This window comes from Cucurbita moschata, unplaced genomic scaffold, assembly GCF_002738365.1.
Source record: "Cucurbita moschata cultivar Rifu unplaced genomic scaffold, Cmos_1.0 Cmo_Scf00080, whole genome shotgun sequence".
NCBI lineage: Eukaryota > Viridiplantae > Streptophyta > Magnoliopsida > Cucurbitales > Cucurbitaceae > Cucurbita > Cucurbita moschata.
The window spans coordinates 510,693-521,240 of record NW_019268596.1 but is presented as its reverse complement, the minus strand read 5'-3'; the positions used below and the strand labels follow the sequence as shown (position 1 = coordinate 521,240).

Here is a 10,548-nt window from a genome sequence, read left to right as displayed (position 1 = left end):
CCAATGAGCACATCCACCAAGCTTGACAAGGATGAAAAAGGTAAATGTGTGGATATTAAATCTAATCGAGGTATGATTGGATCTTTAGTTTACTTGACCACTAGTAAACCAGATATTATGTTTAGTGTATGTCTTTGTGCTAGGTTTCAATCCTGTCCCAAGGAATCTCATTTACATGCAATTAAAAGAATATTTAAATATTTGCTTCTGACTATTAATTTAGGATGATAGTATCCTAGAAATGTTGAGTTTAAATTGGTAGGATATTCTGATGCAGATTTTATGATGATATATTAGAATGCATTGATATGATTATTTGGACATTTGTATTATTTTAGATTTTTTTAATTTCATATTATTTGGACATGGCCAAAGCGACTTTTTTGTTTTAGGAATGAATCTTGAAGAGGCACTCGGGACAACAAGGGTAGATGATTAATGAGGAATCAATTAGAACTTTCGGACCTACACGGTAGCTTAGAGCACAATAAAGGGTAGGCCTGAACTTTCTATAGACCAAAGGAAAGTCGTGGAAACCTAGTAGAAGAAGGAAGCAACGAGGGCCTACAAGTAGGTTGGTTACCAAGTATATTTTTATACTTACACCTTTCTCCTTTTCTAGTTGGTCAAGGTGGAGAGATGCTCTGGAGCTCTACTATCATAGAGGGGTGTCGACCCGGAGTGTATGTTAGTTGTATTCGACCTGGGACATCAATTAGTTGTATAATTTTTTTCGTTTGTAAATATCTTGAAATTTCTGACACAGGTGTTGTACGTCGTTTTAAATTTATCTTTTCATCGCAGTTCGATTTCTCGAGATCCAACATCGGTTTGAGAGGGGAAGGAAGCATTCCTTATAACTAGGGTGTGAATACCTCTATGAGATCGTGAGGTAACGGGCCATCTCTTGATGATATTCTACCAAACTTTTTGTTCTTTGCCTCAAACCTTGCAATTTAGTTTTCAAATTTCTTTCATTATGTTTTGGAACATACCTTTTTCTCATGGCTTCTTTAAGTTCTTCCCAAGTCTCTATTGGATTCTCCTCTTTTCTTCTTCTCTCGGATTTGAGATGTTGGTACCAATCACCGACATGATTGGTAAATTCGGCAATAGCAAGTCTCGTCTTCTTATTTTCACTATAGGTGTTGCAATCAAACAAATGCTCTATCTTTCTTTCCCATTGCAAGTATGCCTCAGAATCTGCCGTTCCACAAAATGGTGGGATTTTGAGTTTAACTCCTCCATCTCTATCTTCATGTACTATTTCCATCCTTCTAGGTTGCATAATAGTTGCATGGTTATTTCTTCCTCTCCATCTTCCTTCAACTTGTCTTTCTTGTACTACTATACTTTCATCTTCTCGTAATGTTCGTTCTTGTCTTTGTTGTTGCGCCCTTCTTTCTTGCCTATCTTTCCATCATCATTTCCATCATATCTTGAATAGCTTGAAGAATGGTTGTATTAAGATCTGGTATGGGTTCTCCTTCTCCATTATGTGACATTTTGTTATCAAGGGGCCTCTCCACACTTCTCACAAAAATTTCACTCAGGGACACTCGTGTTTAACACTCAAAGGTAGGATTTTGGTACTAGGTCAAGAATGTAGACGTTGGTTTTTTTTTTTTTCGATAATCTGAGAGGGAAAAAAAATTGATAGAAAAAAATATAACAATAAAGATATTTCACCTCTAGTGCGGCCAAAGAACATCGACCAAATGATCTGATACCAAATGATAAGCGCCAACAATGCTGGATTTTGCAAAACTAAAGGTCCTTCTAGAATCCCTATCAAAACGTTCACAGAGAAAGCTAACTTAACATATTGATTTCAACCAAGAGCTGGTTAGAAGATGAATGACTCTTAGATCAAACTTGGAATCTATGATGGTCACTTTTAGATACCAAGATAATTCACTCCAGAATTAGCTTGATCAAAACTAATTCAATGAATCGGTTTAAACATCAAACCTAAAGCAAGGTTTGAAAAAGAATAACACCAAAAGGGTATCAAGAAAAACACAAAGGTTTTGTCTGTATTCAACCAAAAAAACATCCAAACATGAATATTACATGCCTCTAAATAGGCCCAAAACATAACCCTAACAAAATAAATTTCAGCCACCAACAACTAATAAATGCTAATAAATGCTATTAAATACAAATCGAAGAAAATAAGATAATTCATAAATTGTCTTAATTGGTAGTTCAACTACCAAAGCCAAGTCTTCGTATTACTTTCCAATATCAGTCACTCCAATATTTTCTTGATTTTGATTCTTGAATCTTCTTTGTATTGCTTCTTGCAATTGCTCGTTCGGGTACACGGAAGTGATAAGTTGTTGGATTCATATCAGAAATCAATTAGTTGTATAATTTTTTTCGTTTGTAAATATCTTGAAATTTCTGACACAGGTGTTGTACATCGTTTTAAATTTATCTTTTCATCGCAGTTCGATTTCTCGAGATCCAACATTGGTTTGAGAGGGGAAGGAAGCATTCCTTATAACTAGGGTGTGAATACCTCTATGAGATCGTGAGGTAACGGGACAAAGTGGACAATATCTTATAAAAAAGTATTCCTTATAAACGAGTCGCTTTGCTATTACAAAAAAATGAACTTTTCGTCGCCTAGGAGATTCAAACTCTCACGAGGAAACCCCATGTATTTAGTAGGCACACGCCTTAACCACTCGTTCAAAGCAACTTTTTTATTTTAGGATTGAATCTCGAAGAGATACTAGGGACAACAAAGGTAGATGATTAATGAGGAATCAGTTAGAACTTCGAGACCTACACGGTAGCTTAGAGCGCAGTAAAGGGTAAACCCAAACTTCCTGTACACCAAAGGAAAGTCGTGGAAACCTGGTAGTAGAATGTTGCTATGCGGGCTTACAAGTAGGTTGGTTATTAAGTATATTTTTATACTTACACCTTTCTCCTTTTCTAGTTCAGTTACTTGTCAAGGCGGGGAGATACTCGGGAGCTCTACTATCACAAAGGGGTGTTGACTCGGAGTGTATGTTAAGTTGTATTCGACCTCGGACATCAATTAGTTGTACAATTTTTTCGGTTGATTTTGAATTCTTTAGTATTCCAAGCCCTTTGAATTCTTTAGTATTCCAAGCCCTTTTTCCAGTATGTAAATAACTTTGAAATTTCTGAACCAGGTGTTGTATGTCTTTTAGAGTGTAAAAAAGAATACCTCTATGAGGTCGTGAAGTAAGGAGCCAAAGTGGACAACATGTTTTAGCGGTGGCCTTTGGCTAGTACAAAAAAATAAACTCTTCGTTGCCTGAGAGATTCAAACTCAGGCAGGGAAACCCCATGTACTTTGCATGCACACGCCTTAACCACTCAACCAAAGCGACTTTTTGTTTTAGGAACACATCTCGAAGACGCACTAGGGAAAACAATGGTAGATGATTAATGAGGAATCAATTAGAACTTCGGGACATACAAAGGGCCTACAAGTAGGTTGGTTACTAAGTATATTTGTATACTTAGACCTTTCTCCTTTTCTAGTGTACTGGTCAAGGTGGGGAGATGAAAACTTAGTAGAAGAAGGAAGCGATGATTTTTTCTAGTGTACTGGTCAAGGTGGGGAGCTGCTCGGGAGCTCTACTACCACAAAGGGGTTTCGACTCGGAGTGTTGATTAAAGTGTAAAATATTTATCTTTTCATCGCCGGAGAAGTTCGAGCCCTCGCAGGGAAACCCCATGTACTTAGCAAGCACACGCCTTAACCACTCACCCAAAGCAACTTTTTTGTTTTAGGAACGAATATCGAAGAGGCACTAGGGACAACAAAGGTAGATGATTAATGAGGAATCAATTAGAACTTCGGGACATACACGGTAGCTTAGAGCGCAGTAAAGGGTAAGCCCAACGTCCTATAGACCAAAGGAAAGTCGTGGAAACCTAGTATCAGAAGGAAGCGATGAGGGCCTACAAGTAGGTTGGTTCCTAAGTAAATTTTTATACTTACACGTTTCTCCTTTTCTAGTGTATTGGTCAAGGTGGGGAGATGCTCAGGAGCTCTACTATCATAGAGGGGTGTCGACCCGGAGTGTTTTAGTTGTATTCGACCTGGGCCATGAATTAGTTGTATAATTTTTTGGGTTCGATTTTGAATTCTTTTCGTCAAATTTTGGAGGGAAACATGGTGTGATTAGCAAGCACACACCTTGACCACTTATTCAAAATGACTTTATGGTTTTATGAATAGTAGTCTTGAAGAGACACTAGTAGAGGGGTGTCGACCCGAAATGTTTGTTACTTGTATTTCACGTGGGACATCAATTAGTTGTATTCTCTTTGAACAGGTGCTGTTTGTCTTTTCAAAATTTATCTTTTCGCTGCAGTTCCATTTCTCGAAATCTCAAAAATTGGGTCGTGACAAATCTAACTCATGGATTATTTCTAGTATCTACATTATCCATTAACTCTGTTAGTTCTAATTCATGGATTCTCGACAGTGGAGCTTCGAATCATATAGTATCCAAAGCTTTTGTTATGACTGAACCAAAGGCTGCAAACATTTGCAATAAAATTGCCTAACGAAGGAACAACACATGTGTCACTTACGGTCAATGTTTTCTTTAATCCTGGCCTTAAATTAAACAATATTTTGTGTGTCTCCATTCAATTTAAACATGTTGTCCATTAGCAAACTTACCAATGACTTGAAATGTTGTGTCACCTTCTATCCTGATTCTTGTGTTATGCAGGACTTGGCTAAGGGGAAGATGATTGGCTCGGGTAAACAATTTGGAGGTCTCTATCATATTTCTTAATCTCCAATCAAATCTTTAACTAATCAAGTATCTCAATCATCTAATTTGTGGCATTTACGCCTAAGTCATTCTATTTATTTTTTCCTGTTTTAAATTTCTAACGGATCAATTTCATCTTAATAATGCTACTTTTTCTCATAACTGTAGTATTTGCACGTTAGCAAAATAAACTAGGTTGTTTTTTTTCAAGAAGTTCAATAATAACACATTCTACCTTTGACATGTTACATTGTGATGTTGGGGGATCTCATAAAATTCCTATGCATTTTGGTTTGCGTTTTCTTCTCACTATTGTTGATGATTTTACTCAATGTACTTCGGTTTTTCTTATGCAACATGAATCAGAAGTACATCATTTGTTTATGAACTTTGTTAACCTCGTTCAAACTTAATTTCATACTATTATCAAGATAGTACGGTCAGACAATGGGACTGAATTTCTGTCTTTACAACCATTTTTTACTTTGTGTGGCATTGAATTTCAGCGCACTTGTGTCTATACTCCACAACAAAGATGAGTCGTAGAGCGTAAGCATCGTCATATCCTAAATGTAGCTATCATCATATCCTAAATGTAGCTAGGTCTCTCTCTCTTCTTTCAGCCTCACGTTCCACTTAATTTTTTGGGAGAGCTCATTTTAATTGTTGTTAATCTTATAAATAGAACACCATCACCATTTTTATCTAACAAGACACCCCTTGAAGCACTCTACAAACAACCACCTACATTTCATCTTCTTAAAGTTTTTTAATGTAAATGTTATGCAATTGTAGTACATCCAAAGCAAAAATTTGAACCTCGGGCAATTCCTTGTGTTTTCGTAGGATATACTTGTGGTTACAAAGGCTACAAGTTGTATGACATGCAAGATCACAAATTATTTATCCACTGTGATGTTAAATTATGTGAAGATGTTTTTCCTTTTTCATCAGCTTCACAAACTTTGACATTAGTTCCTTCGACTCTCGTTTTACCACTTCATGATTCATCCTACTCAAACATCTATTCTAATCGTATCCCACATTCTATTTCGTCATCTCCTCCACCTTCTATTCCTTCTCCAGATTCACCCACTTTCTATTTCACTCCGACATTCTACTTGTACCAAACAACCTCCAGCTTGGCATAATAATCATGAGATGTCTTATGCAGCCAATTATTTAACCTCTAGCTCAAGTCCCAACACGAGCACCAGGCATCCCCTTCATCATTACCTTTCTTTCTCTTGTGTTTTTCCTACTCAACCTGCTTTTCTATCTCTTATTACAGCCCGACATAAGTTAAAACTTATGATGAGGTAGTTGGCGACCCATTATGGCAACAGGCTATGAATGCTGAAATTGCAACTTTGGAACGTAATCATACTTGGTCTCTCGTTCCTCTACCACCTTGCCATAAAGCTATTGGCTATCGTTGGGTGTACAAGATTAAATACAACTCTGATGGTTCTGTTGAACGTTATAAAGTTTATCCGGCAGTAAAGAGGTATACTCAGGTTGAAGATATTGATTACAAAGAGACATTTTCTAATACAACAAAGTTTACTACACCTCGTTGCTTACTCACTATTGCTACTTCTCGAAAATGGTTCACACATCAGTTGAGTGTTCAAAATGTATTTCTCCATAGTAATCTTTAAAAAGGGAATGAGGGAAGGAGTGAGGAGAAAATTTTTCCTATTACATAATTAGGACTAGAGACAGAGATTATATTCTCCATTCTTGTCCCCTCCTAACTCCCTTGACCCGTCTCGTTCCCGCCTGCCTCAAAGAGAGATTTTTTAAGTTCCATTTCCAAGTTTTATATGTTTCTAAAGATGAAGAAATCTATATATTTTCCCTTCCAAACTCCAATAGGTTTTATGTCTTCCAAGCTTGGGTGGGTTGAATGTGTTGCTTTCATTTGTTTGATTTATGTAATAACAAATGTCTTTTACATTTGGATTAGTTTTTTTTTTTTTGCTAATTGAACTCATTTATTTATGTCATTAGGGTTGCTTTATTTTTGTCTCATTTCGGAACAATATTGTTGATTCAACTATTAATTTATGACTTGGATAAAACTAATTACTATTTTTGTGTTGTTTTTCTTAGATTTTAAAATTATGTTATCAAATTTTTGGTTTATAATTTAGGCACAGATTAAGTTTCTTATCTTGGTATTGGATGGAATAGCCCTAAATTGATGGAATGAGTTTATATTTTTCTTAATAGAGTAGATGAAATGAGTTCAATTTAGGGCAAAGTGGTTCTACTTCAATTTTTAATAACATGAGTTGATCAAAACCAATGGATAGTTTATATCTAAAAAGAAAACGTATATATTAACAAATTTATTTAAAATGACTATTTTTTTTAGAGAATAATAAATGGAGAATTTTGTTGTTATGTTGCATACAAGTGATGCTATGATATCATATACACTATTCTAGGATTATGTTATGTCATAGAACAATGTTATGTTTTCGATATTATTTGATGCATGAACCTTCATGTATCATGTCATGTAAACTATGTTAATACGTACCCTCTATGACTATGAGACATTAGAAAATCATGTATTATGAATGGGAGGTGCATCAAGATACTTTCCCGTTATGATTAGTATAGACACATACCTTACAATTTTATGTTCCTTATGATATTATGTGGGTCTTTTCCCTTCATGGTATTTGGTAGTGTGAGTGTGCACAAGCTCGACGAGCCAGCCCACAGAGTACTCTTATACGAGCCTACCTAGTGGCCAATGTGCACATTCATGGGTCGTGTGTAGGATAGTACAACATATTCAACCCTACTCGGACTGAAAAGCAAAGCCCTAACCCATGTCACAATGCATTTATGAAAGGATAGGTCCAACTATATTACACATGATTCATTTTTCGACCCTAACAATGAGGTTACTTATTGAGTATTTATTAAAGTACTCAAACTATGTGCTACTCTTATTTTCATGTAAAGGTAAGACACCCATTTACAGATGACAACGTCGCTTTGAAGGCCAAGGAACCAAAGTTAAGGTAGTTGCATTCATGTTATTTTTAATGATCCTTAGGTTAGACAAGGGCACTATTTAAACTCATCTTATCTATTTTCCATCCATAACAATATTGTTTTAATAAATTTATTATGAACATTTAAGCCTATAGCACCGTTTATGAAATGTTATAAATGAATTCTTTCATGCATAGTAATCATGTCATGTATGCAGTTGCCGATGAATCAAATTTTAATTTCATTTCGAATAAAATTGAATTTGAAGGTTAAAATAAATACATCAACCAACCTAAAGGGATAAGAAATGAGAAATTAACTCCAAATGTAAATTTGTTAACTTAATAAGGATGGTTTTAAAATTTGGCTCTATTTCTCAACACTAATACCCTAATACCTGAGGTATTAGTGTTGAGAAACAAGGTATTAGTGTTGAGAAAAACTCAAATCGAACTCAGGGATGTACCTCATTATCAACATTGCTAATCTTCAAGATGCTCCAACCAAGAATCGAACTCAGGTCTGTACCGTGGCAGGATACTATTCTACCAATAGACCACTAGTGCATCTACCTTAAAGAAGATCCATAACGTACTCGTATTTTAGTCATGCAGTTCTTCCGAAGCCCTTCACTTTTAGTTTCACTTCTCGATTTAAAAACAAAAAGCTTGATAGTCCTACTCGTGAAATTTATAAATATAAACAATGTTGTAACAAACACAAGTTTCAACATTTTGCACTAATATCGTCATTGCCAATCTTCAAGATGCACCAGCCGAGAATCAAACTCGGGTCTATACCGTGGCAGGGTACTATTCTACCACTAGACCACTGGTGCAAGTACCTTTAGGCATATCCATAACGTACTCGTATTTTGGTCATGTAGTTCTTCTGAAGACCTTAACTTTTAGTTTCACCTCACGATTTTTTAAAAAAAAAAGCTCGATAGTGCTACTCGTAAAATCTATAAATATAAACGATATTGTGACAAACCCAAGTTTGAACATTATGCATTAATATCATTATAGCTAATCTTCAAGATGCACCAGTCGAGAATCGAACTCGGGTCCGTATCGTGGCAAGGTACTCCATACAGTACACATATTTTGGTCATGCTGTTCTTCTGAAGCCCTTAACTTTTTGTTTCACATCTCGATATAAAAACAAAAAGCTTTTTGTTTCAAGTGTCGATATAAAAACAAAAAGCTCGATAGTGCTACTCGTGAAATCTATAAAGTTAAAAGAAATATTGTACCAAACCCAATTTTGAACATTATGCACTAATATATAATAATCATAGCTAATCTTCAAGATGCAAGAGCCGAGAATTGAATTCGGGTCTACATCGTGGCAGGGTACTATTCTACCACTCGACCACTGGTGCATGTACCTTCAGGCATATCCATAACGTACTCGTATTTTTGTCATGTAGTTCTTCTGAAGCCCTTAACTTTTAGTTTCACCTCACGATTTAAAAAAAGAAAAAGCTCGATAGTGCTACTCGTAAATTCTATAAATATAAACGATATTGTGACAAACCCAAGTTTGAACATCATGCACTAATATCATCATTGCCAATCTTCAAGATGCATCAGCCGAGAATCAAACTCGGGTCTGTACCATGGCAGAGTACTATTCTACCACTAGGTCACTGGTGCATGTACCTTGAGGCATATTCATAACTTACTCGTATTTTGGTCATGCAGTTATTCTGAAGCCCTTAACTCTTAGTTTCACCTCATCTGAAGCCCTTTAACTTTTTGTTTCACCATTCGATTTAAAAACAAAAAGCTCGACACTCGTGAAATCTATAAAGTTAAATGATATATTGTAACAAACCCAAGTGTGAACATTATGCACTAATATAATAATCGTAGCTAAAATTCAAGATGCAAGAGCCGAGAATCGAATCCGGGTCTACATCGTGGCAGGGTACTATTCTACTACTAGACCACTAGTGCATGTACCTTCAGGCATATCCATAACTACTAGACCACTCGTATTATGTCATGCAGTTCTTCTGAAGCCCTTAACGTTTAGTTTCACCTCACGATTTAAAAAAAGAAAAAGCTCGATAGTGCTACTCGTAAATTCTATAAATATAAACGATTTTGGGACAAACCCAAGTTTGAACATTATGCACTAATATCAGCATTGCCAATCTTCAAAATGCACCAGCCGAGAATCAAACTCTAGTCTATACCGTGGCAGAGTACTATTCTACCACTAGACAACTGATGCATGTTCCTTTAGGCATATCCATAACATACTCGTATTTTGGTCATGCAGTTCTTCTAAAGCCCTCAACTTTTAGTTTCACCTCACGATTTCAAAAAAAAAAAAAGCTCGATAGTGCTACTCGTGAAATCTATAAATATAAACGATATTGTGACAAACACAAGTTTAAACATTATTAATTAATATCATCATAGTTAATCTTCAAGATGCACCAGTCGAGAATACAACTTCGGTCCGTATCGTGGCAGGGTACTCCATAAAGTACACATATTTTGGTCATGCAGTTTTTCTGAAGCCCTTAGCAGTTTTTCTGAAGCCCTTAACTTTTTGTTTCACCTCTCGATTAAAAAATAAAAAACTCGATAGTGCTACTCGTTAAATGATATACTATAACAAACCCAAGTTTGAACATTATGCACTAATATAATGATCATAGCTAATCTTCAAGATGCAAGAGCCAAGAATTGAATTTAGGTCTACATCGTGGCAAATTACTATTCTACCACTAGACCACTGGTGC

The 10,548-nt window shown here is 35.8% G+C and overlaps 1 non-coding gene across 1 annotated transcript; it reads right to left on the bottom strand.

The window, feature by feature from the left end:
• Positions 1-8,557: 8,557 nt before the first annotated feature.
• On the bottom strand, positions 8,558-8,628 carry TRNAG-GCC. Its single transcript has one exon. It is a non-coding gene; the product is annotated as a tRNA-Gly (tRNA).
• Between the last annotated feature and the right edge of the window lie 1,920 nt (positions 8,629-10,548).